The sequence below is a fragment of the Hyalella azteca genome, unplaced genomic scaffold (genome assembly GCF_000764305.2).
Source record: "Hyalella azteca isolate HAZT.00-mixed unplaced genomic scaffold, Hazt_2.0.2 contig17082, whole genome shotgun sequence".
Lineage (NCBI taxonomy): Eukaryota > Metazoa > Arthropoda > Malacostraca > Amphipoda > Hyalellidae > Hyalella > Hyalella azteca.
Genome location: NW_025946882.1, coordinates 425887 through 451798, shown reverse-complemented (window position 1 = coordinate 451798; position 25912 = coordinate 425887). Strand labels below are relative to the sequence as shown.

Genomic DNA, 25912 nt, shown 5'->3' with positions numbered 1-25912 from the left:
CACCCGTCCCTCCAACACCCGTCCCTCCAACACCCGTCCCTCCAACACCCGTCCCTCCAACACCCGTCCCTCCAACACCCGTCCCTCCAACACCCGTCCCTCCAACACATCACAGCTGTTTCTGCTGGACCGCTTACTGCAACTCAGCCTTTAATGCGATCGACTGGCAAGTTTGAACTTTGTCCCATGCAAAAAACTTGAATGTATAAACTTTGTCCAAGACTAACAACCTGAATGCATAAACTTTGTCCCAGATAAAGAACTTGAATGCATAAACTTTGTCCTTGACAAACAACTTGAATGTATAAACTTTGTCCCTGGCAAACAACTTGAATGTTTGAAATTTGTCCATGCATGGGGATCAACTTTGATGTTTGAACTTCGGCCGTAGCGATCAACTTGCAACTTTAAGCTTTACCCCAGCGAGCGACCTGGAAGAGAGAAATTTGTCCATGGCGATCAACTTGAAAGTGAACTTTAAACTTTTCCCGCTCACAAACGATTAATATTCACAATACAAGTACTCGATATAGTTTGGAGAACCATGACCTTTGCGGCAGCAAGCGACGCGCAGCGACGGCAGCTTTAACAGCCGCAGCTGAGAAACCGTTGCACCTGCCGGTACCGCTGCACCATACAGCTGAGGGTCAGTTACACCTGCCGTTACAGCTGCATCCCGCAGCTGAGGGTCCGTTACACCTGCCGGTACAGCTGCATCCCGTAGCTAAGGGTCCGTTACACCTGCCGTTACAGCTGCACCCCACAGCTGAGGGTCAGTTACACCTGCCGTTACAGCTGCATCCCGCAGCAGAGGGTCAGTTACACCTGCCGTTACAGCTGCATCCCACAGCAGAGGGTCCGTTGCACCTGCCTTAACACCTGCTTTTTTAAGCACTCATGGTGATTGCGGCACTGACTTGTGTCAGAATTATTGGCGGCAGATGAAATTAACAATTGATCCGAATCTTGGCTGCCACGAAGATCAACATGCAGCGAAAACGCCAGGCAGAAAATTTAATCAATACCTGCATTGGAATTCTGCCTTCACCGCCTCAACAGATCGCAGTTGTTTCTTCGCGCAGCGACGGCAGCTTTAACAGCCGCAGCTGAGAAACCGTTGCACCTGCCGTTACAGCTGAACACTGCAGCTGAGGGTCCGTTATATCTGCCTTCACAGCTGCATCCCGCAGCTGAGGGTCAGTTACACCTGCCGTTACAGCTGAACACTGCAGCTGAGGGTCCGTTATACCTGCCGTTACAGCTGAACACTGCAGCTGAGGGTCCGTTATATCTGTCGCTACAGCTGCATCCCGCAGCTGAGGGTCCGTTACACCTGCTGTTACAGCTGCATCCTGCCGCAGTAGGTCCGTTACACCTGTCGTTACAGCTGCATCCCGCAGCTAAGGGCCCGTTAAACCTGCCTTAACACCTACCCTTTTTTAAGCACTCATGGTGACAGCGGCAATAACTTGTGTCAGAATTATTGGCGGCAGACGAAATTAACATTTGATCCGAATTTTGGCTGCTACGAAGATCAACATGCAGCGTCAACATCAGGCAGAAAATTTAATTAATACTGCATTGGAATTCTGCCTTCACCGCCTCAACAGATCGCAGTTGTTTCTGCTGGACCGCTGGACCCCGACACCTAACAGATCGCTTCTGTTCTGCTGGACCGCTGAGAGCCAGCACAACCGATCGCCGCTGTTTCAGTTGGACCGTAGACAGGAAGCGCAAGCCAATCCAGCATGTCACAAGCGACCATTATCAGAACTATCATTCAGTCATTATGCTGTAAAAACACTCCTTTTGAAATCTGTGTACGGTATAAAAAATTACAGTATCTGAACTTGCAGTATTAGAAATTACAGTATCATAACTCACAGTATTATAACTAACAGTACATTCGCGATACATATGCATGATGCACACATGCTCTGTATTGTATGTTCGCGAAAAGCAATCATGTTATACGCCCAAAACACAGACCAGCGATGCACCCTCCTGTCACACCCATGCAGCATCCCCGTACCTGACGAAGCAATCACTGCGCTGGTAATGTCATAAGCAACACCTAAACGAACCTGAAGGGCGAGCAGCCCCGGATGCGGCATTTCGACCGTCACAAACGTGCTCAATGAACTTGCATAACGCGGTGACTGCTGTGGAGATTTTGACCGTCGTAAATGTTGAACGTTTTTGACTGGTCACTGAAGTAGACAAAGAATAATAGAAGATTTCTTCAGTACAAAAGTAGTTAACTATTTTCCTCAAATACTTCTACCATCTTCAATGTTATAAATTATACGTACCAGAAGATCTGTTAACAGTTAACTGAAGATGCCCTCCGTATACAAATAATGAGAAAAGGTAACTGAAGATACTCTATGTAGACACAGGGTAAATTTAAATACCCTAAATTGATCAAGGGTAACTGATAATACCCTCAATTTACAAAAAAAGTAGCTGAAGATACATTCATTAGATAACAGGATAAGGAACAACCTGGACCATCAATGATAATAGGTTATAAAGTCCCCATTAACAAGCTCCCCAATAACGGGTTGCAAAGGTCGTTACTTGCGTGTCTGTTAAACAGTACGGTTACCAAAAGAGGTTAATAATATTAATGAGTATCACAATTATTAATAATTAATACTTCTGACGCAAAGTAATCGAGTTTATACAAACCGTTTAACAGAGCTGTGACGTGTGGGGTTGTTTAATGCGGTCTTTATTTGCGAGGTTATTTATCTGTGTTTCTACTGGCGGGGATGATTCATAGGATATTAAAGGATGATTAACAGGTTATTCAGGGATGATAAACAGGATATTCAGGGACATTTAACAGCATATTCATTAGCGCGGCTGTTCATCAAAGCTGTTACCCGCAGAAGTACTTGACACGCCACGCAGTTGATATTAATAGCTTTGGCCGCGTGCCAGGCTGTCATGCCAGCAACGGAGACGGCAATACGGCCGTCATATACTGACCGCTCCTCTCATATGAGTTCAGTTGTCACTTCGTATTATGAGGCATCCTCATCTCGCGTTAAATTCACCAGTGACGCTAGAGCCTTCTTTGTTTTCAGTCTTAAAATGCTTAGCAAATTACGGATCAGGCAATAAGTCCAGCAGCTATCTCAATCAATCGTCAGTCATGGAAAGATCGGGTTCCAAAGGCCGGATCCCTTGTGAATCAAGTCACGAAAAATTCAAGAATCGGCAACAGGCCATGGGCCTATTTCTTCAGTGCCGACACTTCTATTCTATTCTATTCTAGAGGACGTCATGGAGCTCTCAGATATTTGTTTTGATGAGGTAGCCGTCATGATTTGTTTCATCGCTGGAAAGAATCGAATTTAAAAATAATAAAGGGACCCCTACTTAGTATTTTCTACAGGATCTCTTCGCCCCCACATAGTATTTCACACAGGGTCTCTACGGCCCACCACAGTATTTCCTACAGGGTCTCTTCACCCTTAACACAGTATTTCCTACAAGGTCTCTTCATCCCTAACACTGTCACTGGGAAGAATCACATAAAAAAATTAGTACCCCTACTTATTATTTTCTGCATTATCTCTTCGCCCGCATAGTATTTCCTACAGGGTCTCTTCACCCCTAACACTGTCACTGGAAAGAATCACATATAAAAATTAGTACCCCTACTTAGTTAGTATTTTCTCCATGATCTCTTCGCCCGCATAGCATTTCCTACAGGGTCTCCTCGGCCCACCACAGTATTTCCTACAGAACCTCATCGCCACTTCACAGTATTTCCAACAGGGTCTCTTCACCCTTAACACAGTATTTCCTACAGGGTCTTAGCAGCCCCAACACAGTATTTCCTACAGGGTCTTAGCAGCCCCAACATAGTATTTCCTACAGGGTCTCCTCGGTCCATCACAGTATTTCCTACAGGGTCTCTTCACCCCTAACACTGTCACTGGGAAGAATCACATATAAAAATTAGTACCCCTACTTAGTTAGTATTTTCTCCATGATCTCTTCGCCCGCATAGTATTTCCTACAGGATCACCTCGGCCCACCAGAGTATTTCCTACAGAACCTCACCGCCACTTCACAGTATTTCCATCAGGGTCTCTTCACCCTTAACACAGTATTTCCTACAGAGTCTTAGCAGCCCCAACACAGTATTTCCTACAGGGTGTCCATGCCCATACACTGCATCCTCCACCTGGCTTTGTTCTCACCGTCACCCAAACGTTGGATCTCTTCCATTGTCTCCCATTCCTCCATCTCCCTGTCCTTATTTCTGATTCGAGATTGCCATCGATCTCCACGAAGAGAAATTTGGGACGAGCGTTGAGGCTGCTGATACAGCTGATGCTGCTGCTGCTGTTGTCGCTACTGCTGCTGCTATTGTTACTGTTTATTCTGTCGTTACTCTTGTTTTTATTACTACTGCTGCTATTACGGTCACTGTTGCTGCTATTGACACTGCTACTGCTGCTGTTGTCGCTACTGCTGCTATTATTGTTGCTGTTTGTTCTATTGCTACTGCTCGTTTTATTGCTGCTATGACGGTCACTGTTCGCTGCTACTGCCACTGCTATGGCTATTGCTGTTTTTATGGCTAATGCTGCTGTTATATATCACCGCTGCTGCTTCTATATTGCTGAATGGCGCTAAATATTATTTAAATATTATAATTACCGTTGCTGCTGTTCCTTGTGGTGCTGGTCACTGGTGTGCCTCCGCATTGGTGCGTTTGGTTTCTTGATTCGGCCAAGTTTGCAACTAGTATGAAATTTTAAAAAGGTAATTTTCAGACTAAACTTGTGAGCTATACTTATACCTAAACCGGTTTTCATTTCCAGAAAAATTCTCCCCCATTCTGTGTCTTTTTTGCTGTCCGAGACAAGTCACCTCCGGAAAAAGACTATATTCAGGAGACTGAACGTGTCATATTGTCCAAATGATGACACACTTTCAACTCACAGCACGAGCAGAGAGCGGACGGAGCTTTAATACGCCCTTTTTCTGTGTCAAACTGGGTCAGGATGAGCCATACAAGCGAAAAAACACATCGCTGTTGACCAAAGTCTCACGCATATCGCTGAGTGTTAATCGGACTAAACATGAATGTATCTTCCTTCATTTTCTCGCTTCGAATCACCGACATGTGGAACAGCCTCCCTGATAGCATCGTTGACGCTCCGAGTAAGAACGCCTTCAAGAACAGACTAGACGAAGCTATGCAGGAGCAGTCTCTTATACACATCTAGATGTGTATAAGAGACAGCATGCTCTGTATTGTATGTTCGCGAAAAGCAATCATGTTATACGCCCAAAACACAGACCAGCGATGCACCCTCCTGTCACACCCATGCAGCATCCCCGTACCTGACGAAGCAATCACTGCGCTGGTAATGTCATAAGCAACACCTAAACGAACCTGAAGGGCGAGCAGCCCCGGATGCGGCATTTCGACCGTCACAAACGTGCTCAATGAACTTGCATAACGCGGTGACTGCTGTGGAGATTTTGACCGTCGTAAATGTTGAACGTTTTTGACTGGTCACTGAAGTAGACAAAGAATAATAGGAGATTTCTTCAGTACAAAAAAAGTTAACTATTTTCCTCAAATACTTCTACCATCTTCAATGATATACCTTATACGTACCAGAAGATCTGTTAACAGTTAACTGAAGATGCCCTCCGTATACAAATAATGAGAAAAGGTAACTGAAGATACTCTATGTAGACACAGGGTAAATTTAAATACCCTAAATTGATCAAGGGTAACTGATAATACCCTCAATTTACAAAAAAAGTAGCTGAAGGAACAACAGGATAAGGAACAACCTGGACCATCAATGATAATAGGTTATAAAGTCCCCATTAACAAGCTCCCCAATAACGGGTTGCAAAGGTCGTTACTTGCGTGTCTGTTAAACAGTACGGTTACCAAAAGAGGTTAATAATATTAATGAGTATCACAATTATTAATAATTAATACTTCTGACGCAAAGTAATCGAGTTTATACAAACCGTTTAACAGAGCTGTGACGTGTGGGGTTGTTTAATGCGGTCTTTATTNCTCTACTGCGATGTTCGTTGCTGTCTCTTATACACATCTAGATGTGTATAAGAGACAGCTTGTGACCCGTGCTTGTGACACGTGCCAGTGACCCGTGCTTGTGACCCGTGCCAGTGACCCGTGCTTGTGACCCGTGCTTGTGACACGTGCCAGTGACCCGTGCTTGTGAACCGTGTTTATGACATGTGCTTGTTACCTGTGCTTGTGACACATGCTTGTGACCCGTGCCAGTGACCCGTGTTTATGACACGTGCTTGTGACCCGTGCCAGTGACCCGTGCTTGTGACCCGTGCTTGTGACCCGTGCTCTTGACAAATGCTTTCGACGCGTACCTTAATCCTTTTCTTGGCGTGCACCCTGAAGTGTCGGTTATTCGATGGGTTTTATGTCATTAATGTACTACTAATGTACTACTAATGTACTACTAATGTACTACTAATGTACTACTAATATCAGCGCTCATTTATTAAGCACCACCTGAGGATCGGAATACACGACTAAGGCGTGAGGGATAAGTAAGACACAGCTGTCTAGATAACATCTTGATATGGGGAGGTAATACATAAGTGTTATACGATACAAGTACATCAACTACTGCGGGGGACTTATACTTGTGACACGTGCTCTTGACAAATGCTTGTGACGGCGTTTCTTAATTCTTTTCATGGCTTGCACCGTGAAGTGTCGGTTATTCTATGGGTTTGATGTCATTAATGTACTACTAATATCAGCGCTCATTTATTAAGCACCACCTGAGGATCGGAATACACGACTAAGGCGTGAGGGAAAAGTAAGACACAGCTGTCTAGATAACATCTTGATATGAGGAGGTAATACATAAGTGTTATACGATACAAGTACATCAACTACTGCGGGGGACTTACTAAGGTTCCCAGCCCTTTATAGGATCTCGGCTTCCTCCCACAACTAATTAAGGTATTATTCGTGTGATCTATCACGTGATGACTTCCAGACGCTGACTCATGTCTAGTACTTTTCCGTCAATCTCTATCACGTCAAGTGAATATTATATCTCAATTACATCTGATCTAATCATATAAAACAATTCTAATGAATATAACAAAACGTCAGATTGACACCGGGCACTAATGTATTACTAATTTACTACTCATGTACTTCTTGTAGATGTGCATACTCGTCACATAAAGAGAAGCAATCATCCATCGAGCTGGTTTCTATGTCTGTACAACGTAGCCTTCAAATAATTCCAGTGGAATTAATTCGTAATCTTATTATAATTTAGAATAGTTTATATTTCAAATCTTGCACTCATTTCGACCAATGCAAATTATAACATAAAAGGATAAAATGAATCCTATAAAATATAAGTACAGCCACAATTGTTCTTAATCCAGACCCAACGCGGCGCCTTGTATGGCGCAATTTTAAGTGCGTGGCCCAGCAAGTCTAGCCGAGACAAACCCCGGCCTGACGCCACTCAAAAGAAAATAAAGCTCAAGGCCATCGATAAATCTTGAAGATAGGCTTAGGGCGGACGGCAAAGAGGATTTAGCGCAGATTTACTTGGGGACTCCAGACGAGTCTCATCCCGAGTCGCATATGAAAACTGCTTGCCATACTCAAGCATTCTCGCCCCCTAGCAGGCATCTGACGACAGAACAACGTTCAATAAACGTTGTATCAATAAATTTTAACCATAATTAACGTTGTTTTAACGCAAATGACGTTGAAGCAATGTTGTTTAAGCGTTGTTCTAACGAAATCTACGCGTAATCGAAGTTGTTGCAACATCATTTGCCTGGTGGGTTGACGGGCCTTTTGGCAATGAGCGCTTCGAGGTTAATTACTTGTAATGATCTGAAGCTGTGGACTGTATATTTAGGTATCATCTTCATGTAATGTACAGACTGTGTGCTTGTAAGGAACATGGGTCATACCTCGAATTATCGTTGGAACACTGCAGATGAAATTCAAAAATAAATTATCGGTTGCAACCGGTCAACGAGACATCTGACGTTAAATTATCTTTGTTTGGTTGGATTATTATTAATTCCTTATTGTTTCAACACAATTTGCCTGGTGGTAGAAGTTCTTTTCCGTCCTCCAAATAGAGTGAGTTCAACACGCTCAATTCAGAGATGTTATTGGAGCTCTAGTCCCATCAAAGAAATCTTGGTGCCATCAGAAGAATTTTGGTGCCTTCAAGTGAAGCTTATTGCCCTCAAGAGCAGCTAGTCTAGGCAGCCTTAATTACTCAGACAACGAATAGCGGAAAGTTTGTTGGCGTTTCGGGCTGTTTGGGGCAAGGAATGTTCCTGGAAGCATTAAGCTGTCGCCAACAAACCTACCACGACGGATGCTTTAACAGGGTTGCCAGATGATGACATGAGAAAACAGCTAAATCAGCTCAGAAAAAAAGCCAAAAATCATGTTTAATAGGTAAATTTGTAAAATGCGGCGCAAATAGTTCAATGTTTTGTATTGTATATGAAACAAAAATCAGGATTAGTGTAAGGCATTCATTGATTTTCGCCGGCCAGAGAAATAGAAATAATTCGTGATTGTCAAATTTAGCAGCGAAAGGCCCTTGTAGCAACCGATCTTAACGTTTTTTTATGATTACAAGAGCCGTCGCCAACAACATTATTCGCCCGTAAAATCCTGCCCTCCAGCCAAATAATGTTGAAAAAACGTTGAATCTACGTGAATTAAACGTTTAATTGTTTAATTAAAGTAGAATCAAAGTCAGATGCCGGCATGGTGAGTGGCAACTAGAGAAATTGTCAGTGAATAAAAGGCTCAGAAAAGATTACCGTGCGACTTTACTAAGATTGTAACTAAATTTTGTATTAATAATGTACTACTAATGTACTTACTAATGTATTACTAATGAAATGTTTGCCATCATCCCCCAATGTATATAAAAACTATAAAATGGGTTCCCAAAGAATAATCGCTAAAAATATTTTTACACTAAAGAAGTGCATGGAATTACATATAAACATGAACTTTTCGACTTCACTATTATCTGGGACTATTATTAGTGATTGTCCTGAAACGTTTACTGAACGAATTGTATAAAATACAGCGAATGTAGTAAATGCTACAAGAAGCTGCTTTTCATCATGCTATTCATCCCTGAATGATGAATGATATTCCTCCCTGAATGATGAATGCTATTCCTTCTGGAATGATGAATGTCATTCCTCCCTGAATGATGAACAAACTTAAAAACCTTTAAACAAAACATCAAACACGTTCATGCACCAACAAACTAATGAATGCTATTCCTTCCTGAATGATGAATGCTATTCCTCCCTGAATGATGAATGATATTCTTCCCTGAATTATTAATGTTATTCTTCCCTGAATAGTGAAAGATATGCGTAATGCTCCTCCACCATGGACGGGGAACGGGTCCAGCTGTTAAATGTTAATTGCATTGCGGACCAACCGGCAGGGAAGGAGATCTACTGCCCTGATACAACCGCTTGATTTCCTCCCCCATTACCCGTCATTCCCTATTCCCCGCCCTTCCCTATTCCCCGTCCTTCTGCGGCTCTGACCAACTCCATCATAAGCTGCGGCTCTGACCAACTCCATCATAAGCTGCGTCTCTGACCAACTCCATCATAAGCTGCGTCTCTGACCAACTCCATCATAAGCTGCGGCTCCGACCAACTCCATCATAAGCTGCGGCCTGACTAACTCCATCATAAGCTGCAGCTCCGACCAACTCTATCATTAGCCACGGCTCCGAACAACTCAATTAGCCGCGGTTCTGACCAACTCTATAAGCTGCGGCTCTGATCAAAATCATCATCAGCTGCGACTCCGACCAATTTCATCGAATTTTTCATTTAGTTTTTCCCCTCAAAACAAAAGAAGTTGATGCGAAGCTGGTCAGCAGCTCGGAGATAAATCCAATGGCGGGTCAAGTGTCGTCGAGAAATTCGATATCAGCACATAGTCCACACGGGAATTTCTGCAGCTACCGCCTCCCAACAGATAAAAATCGAGCATTTTAAAAAAATTTATGCATGCCCCGAAGACATGGCAGCGGCCATGCTTATCTTTAAATCACTTTCCAGCGAACACGCGACGTTTAATATAAGTTGAGGGTTCTGGGGATAAGTTAAGGGGATAAGTTGAGGGTTCTGGTTGGCTTAGTACTTGGTGTTGGAAAGTCATTTCCCATTTTCAGTTGCACTTATTCTTTAAGGTTGATCTATTAAAGCGGAGTTTTAGCGTTTCATGGAGGTAGCTAACAGTTTATTAGTTGAAAGGAGTCACGTGGCGAGAGACATGATAATGCCTTTACTGCGATGCTCGATGTATTATTATTATTATTATACGCTCGTTGTAACTTTCAACGTGTATTAATTTTCATAAATACAAGCCTAGTGTCATACCCCTTTCTGGATAAAATCGTCGAAAACAGTAAATCGTCGAAAAAAGAAGAATCTCAGCAAGATTGTGCCGGTAACATTTATTCAGGGTGAGAGCGTATTTCTACTGGCTACCCAATTAGAAAAATTATTCAGAGTCGCATTCTCCAACAAAGACGGGAATACCAGCAAGACACTTCGAGAGATTTGCAGCAATTTTGCCTAAACGTTTCGAGGAACTGCTCCAAACTCAAATTTTGACGTGTCCAAAAATTATACGGCCGTTGTAGCAACCATCCTCTCTTCTTGATTTAGTCCACTAAAGAAATAGGCTCATTTTTGTCAACCTGGTTAGATAAATTTAATTAATCTCCAGTTCTTTACCAGCTTAGCGACCTAATTCACTAAAACGTAAGTGCCTCATTGCAACTGCACAGATCCCAGGCAGACCTATGTGTATCTCGTATGTCTCTGATTCGGCCTACTATCTTGATCTATACACCGTATTAGCGGCACGCCTTTAAATATAGTGACGATGGAATATCTCCTAAAATTATGAACGCAGTACAATGAACCTTGGAAGATGTGTACGTTCGGGCCAAACCGTGATGCCTTGCTCTTAAAAATTTTCCATGTCACGTTCTTCTGAGTTATATGGTGAAAGGGGCCAAAACTCGCAGTGATCAAACATTTCTTATAAACTACTGATGATATATGAACGAAACTTTGAATATGCATTCCTAGCCACCCAACAGTGATGATTAGCGGCCGGCTATATGTTATCGTCAAAACCTTCGTTTGCGAGATACATTACTATACAAAGGAGTGACCGAAATTTCTAATTTCGATTTTGCGGCCGATTTTCAAATTTGCTGTGACCGAGAAGGGAAAGTAGTAAGCTTCAGTAATGAACGGAGCTTAATGTGTATTTTTTTACACATATTTATTAAGCCCTAATGGTGATCGGTGGCTCATGAAATTTTTTCGCTTTCTCCTTCATTCGAGAATTATACGGTAATGCGTTAAATCCACTGTTGAACGTATGACTATATATTATCACTAGTTATTCGAACTTTACTGCAGATAATTAGTGTAAATTATTCTATTTCGGCTTAACGAGCTTAACATCAGCGTTCGGTGGGTAGGAATACATACATATATAAAGTGCGTTCTAATCGGTTCAGTAGTTTAGAGTGTCTTGATCACTGTGAATTCCGCCAGTTTCGCCGTATAACTCAAATAAAGGTGAAATGGTGAGAAATTCTATGATCTAAACACTGTAATTTCTAATGAATACGTGTACCAAGTTTCATTGAGGTGCGGTCAGTAGTTTGGGAGATATTACTTGGTCATGAATTGGGACATTGCCTAAGAGACCTGCTGCGATTAAAATCCGCCGGCCGTAAAACTGTTAGATGTAGATTTTGGGGAACATATTATCCTATAATTGTTCGATAACCAAAATTTTTTGTTCATAAACAAATTTTTCAGGGTTAGCAGTGTATTGATGACAGATTCGTTCTCAAAATAAAATCGAGAAGTCTGCAAACGTCTCATTAGTTCCATTTGCAATAATTGGGAGTCGAACTCTTGACAACGCCAATTACTTGATGGCGTCCTGCTTCATCCAAATCGTCTGAACTCCTCTCTTGTCACTATTTTTACTTTAGCTTTTCACTTTTTTATAGGTAGTACTATCACCACTAGCTTAACTGTTACTGTCGCCTCTGTCAGCACTTCTGACCCTTGCTGTCAGAACTGTCGTCGCTGTTTATACCAAATTAAGGAAATAGGTTCTGCTGCTTTGTGGCACTGCTTTCTACACTGGTCAGATAGTCTTCTCCTTCCTTATCCCTGAATATATCCGATACTCGTCATTTTCACATACATCCTCGGATAAATCAGTGGCTCATTCCACGCCTTCAATTGAGCATGATGCACCTTTTGAGTCTTCCCAGCTTCATTTTCTATTCCATGTGTAACACATCTATTCTATATGAACCCTTGTATTTAGGTACAGTTGAAACTGTTCAGATCATTAACTAGATATCGATTCCATGTGCTATTTTCTACGCAATACTGAATAAAATGGAATTCTATGCCATTCCTACAAAATTTGAACATTTTGAGAGCTTACTGGGCAGTGCTCCTTTGATTGCATGCGACTTGCTTAGTAGAAACTGCGCTAGGCTATCGCGATATCTGCGTATGGGACGTGTAATTATACATAATAAGAACTTTGCTTATTTCATGACCCCTGTACAACTTATTATCGTCGAATAATTCTTTAACATCTAAATTACAGTGTGATTTATTATCTCACCGCAACCATTTGATGGTGCTTTCGCAGGCCGTTCGGAGTTTTAAGATATTCACAATAATGGTTGAAGATTTGATGACGAGCACGAAAGTGGTGGCGCTGGAGAAGTTGGGGCCAACCACCTTCTAATCACTAGCAAGGCGGACAAGAGAAGAGTGGTTTTGCCATAGCCAGGAAGGCCACACAGAACGAGGAGGGGGGGCAAATGTTCGGCAAACCACGTTGAGAGGGGAGCCTCGTGACTCACGGTGTCCACGGTTGGTACAACCACGTCAGGAGCTGCCACTTCAAGTCTCTACTTCCATGACTGGGGCTTTGTTGGACCACAGGCACCACTCGCCGCTCAGGTTCACCTCATAATCGACAATGGGCAGGCTACCAGCGGGGAGGGGCATGGTGGTGCTGTCTCTGATGAAGTGGCCCAGGTCACTGCAAGCCTTGAAGAGACCGTTGCTGGCAGAACTCTACAGTAGTGAGTACACCAAGGCTTTCGGGATGTACCTTTCAAGCTGGTCGCTTTGCATCGGGAAGTCAGGAAGTGCGTTGTTGTAGAGCAGGACGTTCCTTACAGCCTGCTTGAAGAAAGCAGACCGCGAAGACAGGGCACGCATCCTCGTGAAGTCCATGACGTGCTCAAGACGAGAGTCTGCGAACCCCAAGCACTTGACCACAAGTCCATCTGGCGTGAGGAGGGGGGCAAAGATGGCCGCGATGTCACTCGGCACCTGCAATGCCGGTGATGTTCCGTCATCTTCAATCTCTCGATTGGCGTTCTTTTGGAGCACGAGAGACGCCATGGCTTCATAATCAGCATCCTGCATGGGAATGTGTCGCAGTTTGGCCAGGTAGTGCTGGAAGATTATCTCCACGCTCAGCACGTCTCCTGAAAACCATGCCATGCCACAGCGAGACACGGTCGCAAGCGTTGCGTAGCGAAGGTCTAGAACCTCGAACATAATCCTGACATTAGGCGGAATAGAGAGGCGTTCGCCGTTGGGCAGCGTCAGGAATTTGTTGTTGTCCAGAACAGAGTTGAGGTTCTCCAACCTACTCGGTGTCCACGTCACACTCAAAGATGATACATTGGCGCTTGCCAATCTCGCCATGGACGTTATCGACGATATTCCTGAGTATTAGGGTAAAAAGACAATCGGTCCATTCTCTGGTGTTGTGGTCCAGCGCACCAAAGAGAGTCTCCTTGCTCATGGCCTTGTAGTCGATGACATGAGCGACGCCCTCGACGCCCTCCAGCTGCTCAAGCGCCTTCAGCAGGACTCGCCATGCGGTGCTCTCACCAGACCCGCTCGGGCCAACCAGCATCAGCCATGGTTCAGTTAGCTGATAAGGTCCAACTGTATTATCTTTTCCATCCAGTGAGCGCCCTGTTCCTCGGCTTCACCGGCACACGAAGTATTGCTCGCGGTGTACGCTGCGAATGTGTTCCTATTAAGCGCCGTCATCTGCGCTGTGTTGTACTCAATGTCGTGAAAACCTCCGAAAGGAGCGAGAAGAGCAGCTGGATGTCTTCAGCTACGAGCTTCGAAACCATGGTCCCGAAGCTCGTAGCTGAAGACATCCAGCTGCTCTCACACGCTTTGCATCAGGATCTGCTGTTCAGGAAGATGTTCGGCAATATCCGCTTCAACTAGTTCGTTCTTTGCGAGTTTTTCTTCCTGGATCCGCAAGATTCGGCCGCTCTTGACGTTGCTGGCAGACACGAGCACAGACTTGAAAGCTCGCAGCCCGAAGTCGTAGAGAGACTGATTTGACAGCTGCTCATCGCAGAGCTTGAAGAAGGGCACAAGCTTGCTCGCCAGTTTCTCAGCAGTGCGGAAGCCTTGACTGCAGAGCATCACTTCTGCTATAAGCTGGCGGTCAGGCCTCGTCATGGCCAGGGATTTGAATACCTTCTTCAAGTTTGTGGTAAATTTTCCCCACTCGTGTTCATTTTTGCTCTTGGTTGATTTTAAAATATTAGTTGTCGTTATGTTGCGTTCAGAGTTAGTTCTATTTAGCTCCGCAGTTTCCTCGGGTAGTTGTTTCTGCTAGCGTTGTGATTAATTAATCATTTTCCATACCGTCAAGTAAGCCAATTTCAGGAGAAATAACTTCATTCAAATTAACGTGCCTCGGCCCTTTTATAACATCTCAACTGTTCAATTCTTTGCTTCTCAGCGGTGCGGAAGCCTTGACTGAAGAGCATCACTTCTGCTGCAAGCTGGCGGTCAGGCCTCGTCATGGCCAGGGATCTGAACACCTTCAAGTTCATGGTAAAATTTTCCCACCATTGTTCATTTTTGCTCATCGTTGATTTTGAAATATTAGTTGTCGTTATGCCGTTTTGCTGCGTTCAGAGTTTGCTGTATTTATTTTCGCAGTTTACTTGAGCAGTAGTTTCAGCAGGGGGGTTTGATTGATTAGTCAGTTTCTATGCCATTGCGAAAAAACTTCATTTCAATTTACGTGCCTCAGCGCTTTCAGAATATGAATTCTCAATTATTAAATTCTTTGACTTCAGCCAGCACAGCAGCAGGAGCGTCATAAGTCCTGAAAATCATCCTGACTCATTTCTCACCATCATTGTTTGTGTGAATGTTTTTTTTTTCATTATTTGCGCTGTTATCAATTTTTCTACGGTACTCCAGACAATTAAATTGATCAATTTCTATATCATTAATCAAACCATTAAGTTTCAAATGCATTTAGGCGTGTTCTCGAGTTTTGCAATTGAACCAGTTTCCATGGCCCAGACCTACGTCACGTTCTCTAATTTCAGACGTCAAATCTCCAGCTATGCTATCCTTACTTTCCTCTTGCTGATTTATCTAAAGTTTCCCGTTGACCACCTTCCAGTAATCTTTCAGCACTGTGACGCACGAGAATTATAGATTCGTTAGTTTTTTGTTTCTACTTGTGACCGCATTTGATTCATAAATTTGAGTAGGATTATTAGCATAGGCAAAATTCTTTCCATTAGTGCGTCGTTTAATTTTTGATTTCAGTATCCGGGAACCAATTGGGGAACGACTTTGAGGAATTTTCTTCGTCAACTGGAAAAGCATCATCTTTGTTAACCGGTGTTCATTACATCCATTCATCACGCCACGTCCTGTATGGCAGAAACTAAGAGGCTTACATGCGAGCAGAGTCGGAGTGAGCCATTGTATTCTCCGCGTATGTCGAAGTTAACTGGATATGTAGGTGCGCGTACACGGGGACAGTGCAGGCGGCAAGTAGATCCGGCAAAGGTCGGCCGCTTGGTGACTATCCGGCAAGTAAGCCTGTACACGAGGACAGTATAAGGTGCCGATATCTTCTCGTTCGAGCCCGCCAGTGCGTCGTTAGAAGCCGCCGAGTGAGGTCTGTGAAAATGGATAGTGGGATCACCTTCAACAACTCGAGTCTGTACGTAGTTTTATACTCTTTATTCTAGCAATTAAAAATGCAACGTCGGGAACAACTAAACCCTGACTAGTAAGGTCTTCCTTCAATTTCAAAATACTCGTTTATCTCTTCATTTTGTTAGAGTAACCAGCATGGCGAATATTCCACATAAATTCATATACTTAGAATATCTCTAAGAACGATGAATATCGCCTTGACTCCACTTTGTTGGGTTCTTCTTAGAATCATTATCGTTCAAACGTGCCATCATTCACTTCACCCAAGAACTTCACCCAAGATGTTTCACAAGAGCGGCACAGATGCTCTCCCCGTGGCTGCATCAGCGCTACTAGCAACTTCTCCAGCGAGGAAATCAACACATCGTTGTCCCTCTCGGCCGCGTCTCGGGCACATACCGGCACATGCCTCTGAAGCGGCTGAACAGAGGACAGTAGCGTTGACAGTTGAAGCGGCGGATGAACTGGCGGCCAGTACTGTCCCGGTGTACAGGCACCTTATTGGACAGTTGCCAAATGTTCAACGTAAGGTGCTGGAGATAAAGCTTCGAAATATTATAAAAATTTCTTGAGTTTCTTAGTCTTATCTGAAAACGTGTTCGATGCGTTTTGAATAATTTGTGTTGTCTTACCGGACTGCTGTCAAGGCTTACGAAGCCCTGCGATTGTCTTACTGGAATCCGTCAAGGCCTTCGATATCACTGAATAGTCTTTAGGGAACATTCTCAGGGAATTCACTGGTCCCATGAACTGCCTTAATTTCGTCACGTTCTATGTATAGGAAATGTTTATGATTTTATCTTTGAACTTAGAGATTAGCTAATTCTTTCCCTCATTGTATCTGCTTAAAATGCAATTTTGCTACAAAAAGTCACACTTTGAAATTTTTACTTTTATCCCTTATCTAATCAGTGTAGTGAACACCATAATTCTAAATGTTGTTCGAACGAATGCCCTAAGATCATTATATCGTCTATGTATATAATAACCTTATTGAAACAAACCTCCGACACAATCTGCTACACATTTTTCTGCAATGCAATTCCACTATTTTTGAGCCCAAACGGTAGTCTTAAATTGCAAATGACCATGAGGTGATAATGAGGCGCTCTGTGTCTGACGGAACTAGATAGTAGCCTTTAATTAGATGAAATACTTGGATTTCGTGAAATACTTGGCGTTATGGGGTCTATAAATGCTCTTAGACTGGTAGGGCATTATAAATTTTACCCGTAACCGTCTGTTGATTAGGTTTCCTAATAAATATACAACCCCCACTTTTCTGTTTTTTTTTCTTTCTCATTCCCCACTTTCACTGAATGCTTTTTTTTTTGAAACGGGAGCTACTGTACTACTCAATGTGCTCAAACTGCTGGACTACGTTGGAAATTTCCGTGGTCTTTGCCAAACGGGAGAGTTGTTCGTTAACTTAATTCTATGAGGAATCGCTTGCATTTTACCAATGTAAAATTCTAACGAAAGCTAAGCTCATGGGGACCAGAGATGACAAGGAAACAAATTTCCTAAATTTTTCTTTATATTATTCCAGTGAACTGCAAAATTAATCATATGCGTGCGTAGCCTGCCATGCAGGGCTGCGAGAACGGTTATTGGTCCGGGAAGCTCCCGACCAACGCACGACGTGCCAGATCTGCAGCCATTAGACCCTAACAGTTCCGTTCAGTGCTGCCAAATAAATGTGCAAATGTACATTAAAAACCACAAATCTCCTTACTGGTAAAAATGCGTTGTGTAGAGATCTATTAACGTTATAAATTAGCTTCATTAGTTCAATTTCTCCAGATGAATTTGAATTGTTCATCAATTATGGAACAAGTTTGATGGAGGTTCAGGTCAATTATCACTTATTAGTAATGTGGAGGGCACAGCCCATCTATCACTTAGAAGTATGTAACATAGCAGCATGTAATAAATTTAATTAATTTTAAATTTATATATGTATTAAAATTTAAAATCTGCTGCTGGATAATTGTCTAATTTGAGTAGGGAAAACCTTTATTCTAGTTTGAGGTCAGAGGGCTATGCCAGTTATGTCAGTCTCTGAAGCTGTCTGGCACACACCCGTACGACTAAGTGGTACCGAAGACATACGTCTCGTAAAAACTGAAGCTGATGCAATCTGCTGAAGCAAGTGAGTGGTGCAACTGGGGCTCAAGAGAACATGCACACGTGGAGAGCTTAGCATCTCATGACTTCCATCCACATGCGACGACGAAGCAGTACCGGAACTCCGGTCATAGCGTCTTGGGATACACTACAACGAATCGACAGCCGCAGGATGGTTGGTCACGGGGCGAGGATGATTAAAGATGTATATCGACATTGGTTATGGAAATTTATCAAGTTTTTAATATTTTGGGCCTAATTGTTCGATCGTCAATTGCTTTAATTCTGTCAGGTTGGTTTCCGTAGTGTTTTAATAATAATATAATATAATAATAGCGGTTTCAGCGTTTAGTAGGCCGTAGGCCTGTCGCCGATTCTTAACATCGCAGAACATTCACAGCATTTTGCGGTCTCGAACTCGCAACTCACTGCTACAATTCTGCTGTGCTTAACCGCCCGGCCTCCCTGCCGATTCTGACCAGAAACTGGCGCACTGAGCTGGCTGGGATCGAACCCGCGCCTCTCTGCGCCAATATCTTGGTACTCTGAACTTTAATCACTGGGCCACCCTGCCCAGTTTAATTAAGGCGCGTATGTATAAGTTCTCGCATGAATAGGTTACGGTAAAAATCGTAAAGAGAGAGGGTTGCAATGAAACACTGGTACGTTAAATATTATATTGGGAAATTCAAGTTTACATCCTACGTTGACAAAAATCTATAGTAGATGAAAAAGAAAGTTCGAACACAATCAAAATTGAGAACCTACGATTTAACATCACTCAGACTTCTCTATTTACCAGAAACTTTGATTCTTTGCCGGTCCTTTGAGTACTACGACTGACATAAACGGCCGTACTTCACGCACACGTTGCGGCCGTATTACCAGCGGCCATACCGCATACGTGGCCGCGCACTCCCTCTGCCCGCGGTCGTTCTCGCTCCATAGCCGTCGTGTCTCGCTGATATAGATGTCGCACGGTCAGTCTGGCCGTAGATTGTTCTACAGCGACCGTACTTCTAAATAGTGGCGAAGTCTTCATCGTCGATGATGTTGCTCCAAGCTCATTGCGGTGCTTCTGCAGTTGGTGATCGTGACCGTACCGCTACTGACGATGACTGTGACCGTGCCGTGCTGATGACCGCCCCGATGATAGAATTCTTGCGCAGTGCTCGAAACTAGAATCTTCATATTGCCGGCGTTATAATCGTTAGACATCTCGTGGCCTCTCGCGTTGTCTCATGGCTAAGTCAAAACCGTAGCTATAAATGTTGACCCTTGACCGTACAAATAAGCGAAGTTACGACCGTTACTCGTAGATTTCTGACGCTATTATATCGTAGTTGTAGCGGTACGAGTGACTCGACGTTTCGCGCGGCCGTTATTTCGTGAACCGGCGACCAACGGCTGGAGCCGTTGCGGAGAGAGCTGCAGACTGTACTGGCGTGACGGTCACCACAGTAGAACAACGCTTTTGGCGTGAATTTTGGGTTCATTATATAGGCAGGCGTCGCGCCCATTTAAGCCTATCCCTTGTATTAGACATCGCATTCCTCGACTGGAATTTCCCTCGCGCTGAGCTCGCCAACGCTCGATGTAAACTAGCTCGTTACCACTTCTCGAACAATCGCGTCTTGTACTACTACATCGCAGCAACCCGTATTCTTAGCATTCTCAACACCTACGCATAATACATGTTCAATATTATCTACTTTATTCAAGGAGCCGGAAAAAAACTGCAACGTTAGTCGAGTGACTTGAAGTTTGGTTCCATTCAAAGGGAATTCCGAAACCGCAAACCCCTAATACTACAAAATCGCTGGAGTGGTACCAGGCAATTAATGTAAACGTTTATGCAAAATTGGTGCAAATCTCTCGCGAAGTGTCTTGCTGGTGTGCTGATATCGAATTTCTCGACGACACTTGACCCGCCATTGGATTTATCGCCGAGCTGTTGACGAGCTTCGCATCAATTTCTTTTGTTTGAGGGGAAAAAATCAATGAAATTGGTCGGAGCCACGGCTGAAGAAGGAGATGGTCGGAGCCGCAGCTGATGATGGAGTTGTTCAGAGCCGCAGCTGAGAGGACTGCCATTTTTTTCTTTGTGTTGACGAGAAAAAATGAGCGGTGATGACGCGGAAAATCACGGAGTGGACGCGCGCGATGCTGACAAACGAGCGTCGGGTTCAGCGCACCGCTGCCTAGTGTCGACGCTAAGTCAGCCAACGCTGGTTGCGCTGAATACAGCGCTGAATTCTGACATCGATGATCGTCTTCATAAGTCGCTGGTGGGCTCTTAGTTGAGGTAACAAAAAACTGGAAAACAGTAAAGCTTTCCTAGTGTGAAGCTGGTGAACATCCATCAAAAAATTGGCACTTTTCTTAAAATTACCAATTGCCAATCCTGCTGAAATTGAGATGGTGCCGCCTAGTAAGGGTTTGTTAGAGTTGTTAGATAATTCGCTGCTAAGTACAGCGGCTAAATTAAGTTCAAGTCACGCTATAAACAGCGCTACTTCAAAGCGAGTGTCAGGGCAGTTTGCAGTAGCGGAGGTTGCCAACAAGTTTGAGGCTTAGCATGCATGAGTCTAGAATAGAATGAGTAATGTGATCATAGTGCTAGCCTCATGCGATGAATGTATAGGTGTGCTCCTTCAGCCAACCAATGGCAGCCTTGCAATTCATTCACTTACCTCAGGCTGTGGTAGCGTTCACGTCAGACCTTACAAGTCAAATATACATCACATTTACAGCTCAATTGTAACTCCTGAGTGCTTCCAATGTTCATCGTTTATTTGAGCAAAGATTGCATATAAATGATTTTCGTACATCGTGACCTGATGCCCTAAAACCTCATTTTTTAAGCCCGTGCTTGAGGCGCTCAGCTGCCTCCATATTGCTTTCGAGAGCAGTGATCAATTGCGCCGAAGTTTCCCTAATAAATTAAAGGAACAAAAATTTTTTAAGATATTTTATCGTTTAATTTGTTCGTTTTAGAATTGTTTTATTTGTGATTCGATGGTTGTAAGGCTGTGTAAAAGTTGAGGAAGCCACTATCAACTTATAAATTTAATTGCTTTAGCTTCTAACCGACTTCAAGTAGAAATTATTGACGTGCAAGTTTGAATAATCGATTTAAGATGATCGTAATGCTACTTATTTATATCATAACGAAACAATTATTATGTACAATTTTTTCAGCTGAGTTTATCATAGTGCGGGGTAAGATTTAACTGAACAATCATCACGTACAAATTTCATCAGTTGAGCTACGATGATGGTAATGCTACGTACAACTTAACGCAACAATATTCACGTACAAATTTCCCCAGTTGAGCAACGATGATAGTAATGCTGCGTGCAACTTAACGGAACAATCATCACGTACAAATTTCTCCAGTTGAGCTACGATGATAGTAATGCTTCGTACAACTTAACGCAACAATCATCACGTGAAAATTTCTTCAGTGTATACCTACGATGACGGTAATGCTGCGCAAAATACGGCTCACACGTCGCGTCTGGCGTGGTCGCGTGACCGCAGACGCTATTTTCGCAGCACTGCTTTGATGCCAAGGTTCGGCCCCAGGCTTGGTCGGCTCACTGTGTCAGCTAACACGGAAAATAATTCATATTAATGGCCCATGTTTACAGGTCACATATTTACGAACACTCCACTGCTCTCTCAAGAAAAGCTTGTTAACTGACTAAACTAAAAATTATACGCGATCATTTCCATTTTCAGTAGATGAATTGCTTACTTATTTTTGTCAGTCTTGATACGTTCGTTAATTGTGAGCCATTGGCATTTTTTTCACGACCTATGCTTGTAATAAACATTCAGTTCATGAGCACTCTTACAAACAGTCTACGGATTTGGGATCCAATATTTCATTTATTCGAAAACTCAACAATGTTCTACCATTGAGGCATCACCACATACCTAAGCCATCTCGTATATGTGACCGTTCAAGAATTTTTTTGTAATATTGTAAAAAGTTTTACGTAAAATATTTTTCGTCCATCATACCAACAATAGCTGCCAGTTCGTAACTCCCACAGTCAATCACGGATTTATTTTCAAGCTGAGTCCGCTAATCAAAAACGAGAAATCGGCAGCTACATACATTTAATTAGCCGCTACTTGTTCGAAGGCCGATACGTGTACGTAGGCCACGACATGTACTTAGGCTGCTACGTGTACTTAGGTCGCTATGTGTACTTNCGGGTGTTGGAGGGACGGGTGTTGGAGGGACGGGTGTTGGAGGGACAGGTGTTGGAGGGACGGGTGTTGGAAGGACGGGTGTTTGAGGGACGGATGTTGGAAGGACGGGTGTTTGAGGGACGGATGTTGGAGGGACGGGTGTTGGAAGGACGGGTGTTGGAGGGACGGGTGTTGGAGGGGTGTTGGAGGGATGGGTGTTGGAGGGACGGGTGTTAGAGAGACGGGTGTTGGAGGGACGGGTGTTGGAGGGTTGGTCACAGCTCGAGCAGAAGAGCAGCGTTCGTCAAGAGGCTCGTCTTGTAGACACAGACTCAATCCTGACCGCAAACTTGCTGCTTCTGGCCGCCGTGTTCAGCCAGGCCGCCGTGTTAAACTTACCCCTGAGTTCATTTATCACATTGAAAACTTTTCTCATACTCAGCATCATCAGATTTATTGAAGCAAAAGGACTCGACTTAGTTTTTCTTTTCACTATTACAAAGAACTTTTGTCCATGGGCAGAATTTCGGGCACAAGTGCGGCGTGTCTCAAACAATTGCTAGTCTGACTGAAATATACCACAGAATGCTGGACTCAGCGCCTGCGTTCGCTTTAAATGATTGTACTGCATTAGATGTAGTATAAACTTGTGGCGATGTCATAACTGCAGCAGTAGCTGCAGTTATAAAAACAACAGCAACATCAGCAGTATCAGCAGCTACAGAAACTGCCATTACTACAACAATTGCTGCTGATATTGCTACAACAATCATGCTGCAGCAGCAGCAGCGCCCGCAGCATCACCAGCATCAAAGGCAGCGCCAGCATCAGCACTACCAGCAGCAGCACCAGCAGCAGCAACACCAGCAGCAGCATCAGCTTCAGCAGCAGCACCAGCAGCAGCAACACCAGCAGCAGAAGCAGCAGCACCCGCAGCAGCATCAGCATCAGCACCACCAGCAACAGCACCAGCACCACCAGCAACAGCACCAGGAGCAGTAGCACATGCATCAGCATCAGCTTCAGCAGCAGCACCAGCAGGAGCAACACCAGCAGCAGCAGCACCAGCATCACGAGCATCAGCAGCATCATCAGCAGAAGCAGCAGCACAAACAGCACCAGCAGCAGCACCAGCATCACCAGCAGCACCAGCAGCAGCAGCACAAACAGCACCAGTAGCAGCACCACCAGCAGCGGTGTTTCCTCTTCAAAGCCCCGCCTCCTGTAGACGGCCGCTTTGCCTGCGTCAGAATATTAGTGCAGCGAATGAAATGTTTACAGCAAGTAACGCACTGCCTTCTGCGGAGCACACCAATTATACCTCCAGGAAAACAATATTTGCTTTAGAGAACACAATATTCGTCGCAAGGAAATAATGTTTGCTGCAGAAAACGCTATATTCACAGTAAGCAAAACAACATTTACTGCGGAGAAGACAAAATTTAATGCCAGCAACTGGTAAGATTTTGCGGAGAACACTGTATTGTGTTGTGTTCCGTCTGTGGTATTCCTCTAACTAGCTTTTAACTTACCTGTATGTCAATAGGAATTGTCATTGTTGTAACCCATTGTACAATGTTGTTCAGTTCGTAATAAACCTCTGCCCACTGCGGTGTCACTTACTCTTGGCCCTTTATACGTTCAACCTCGGTCACGTCACGTCTCATGCCTAGAATTTCTACTATACTGTATACATAATATGAATTTATGGCGTAATAAGATGCCACAACGTAACGGAAGAAGAAGATGTCTTCTTCTTACGTATCTCCAAAGCCGTCCTATATCCTCTATATCCTTCGCCTTCATACTTCTTATACGACAACCTCGGCAGTTCGTCTTAGGCAGCGCAATCACTTGTGCCAGCAATCTTGCGCCGACAATCTTGCGGTGACAATCTTACAGCGACAATCTGGCGACGGCAATCGATTCCGGTTCCTTGTCACATTTGTCAGTCGTCAAGACAGCGTCAGGAGGGGCCTGATTCTGGTCCGGGAGCTCCACTGACGTCACCGTGCTAACTTGACTTGTCGGCTGACATCGGAGTTTCAGCATGTCAGTTCAGTATATTTATGTATTTTAAGCGATATATTTTCGCTTCAAATAATACTGCCAGAATTTTAAAACAAATTAATGTTTTGCCCTTAGTCGCAGAGAAAAGGAATGTTTTTATATTTATGAACATTGCCTGTCTGAAACCAACATATTGACAACCTTCACGTTAGGACTCTTTTCATGTTAGGACTCTTTTCATGTTAGGACCCTTATCATGTTAGGACCCTTATCATGTTAGGACCCTTATCATGTTAGGACCCTTATCATGTTATGACCTTTATCACGTAAGCGTCATCAGCCCCGACATCAGCACAGCAGAAGCGCATGAAAAAATTAGCCTTCATTGAGCCGCGCGAAATTAGAAGCTCAGAGCGCAGCAGGCTACTGCAGACTTGATGGGAGTGTAGCGTGCAAACTTGTAATTATTCTTTTTCATTGTAAAGCACAGATTTATTGTAAACATTAACAAACATCACCAAGCATCTTCTCTCAACACACAACATTAACCAACATCATGCCGTGGTAACATTACTAAACATCATATCTCACCACACATTATCATGACCTGCAGGCAACATCACCAACATCATATCTCATCACACAACATCACTAAACATCACATCTCACCACACAACATCACTACACATCACATCTCACCACACAACATCACATCTCACCACACAACATCACATCTCACCACTCAACATCACTTAACATCACATCTCATCACACAACATCACTACACATCACATCTCACCACACAACATCTCTAAACATAACATCTCACCACACAACATCACTAAACATCACATCTCACCACACAACATAACGTGCAAGCAACATCACTAAACATCACATCTCACCACACAGCATCACTAAACATCACATCTCACCACACAACATCACTACACATCACATCTCACCACACAACATCACTACACATCCTGTCTCTTATACACATCTAGATGTGTATAAGAGACAGGGTGTGAGGTGACGTGTGAGGGGTGTGAGGTGACGTGTGAGGGGTGTGAGGTGACGAGTGAGGGGTGTGAGGTGACGTGGAGGGGTGTGAGGTGACGTGTGAGGGGCATGAGGTGACGTGGAGGGGTGTGAGGTGACGTGGAAGGGTGTGAGGTGACGTGGAGGGGTGTGAGGTGACGTGTGAGGGGCATGAGGTGACGTGGAGGAGCATGAGGTGCCGTGGAGGGGCATGAGGTGACGGGTGCCGTGGAGGGGCATGAGGTGCCGTGGAGGGGCATGAGGCGCCCACACCCCCCTCCTCCCGCCAGGGGTACGAGCGCTCGGGCAGCTACCGCGTGCCCATCGTGGGGGCGGCGGGGGTGGGCAAGACGGCGCTCATCCATCAGTTCC

General features: G+C 44.0%; 1 pseudogene; it reads right to left on the bottom strand.

Annotated features, from left to right (window-relative positions):
• Positions 1-13221: 13221 nt before the first annotated feature.
• LOC108665051 lies at positions 13222-14306 on the bottom strand (annotated as a pseudogene).
• Positions 14307-25912: the final 11606 nt, after the last annotated feature.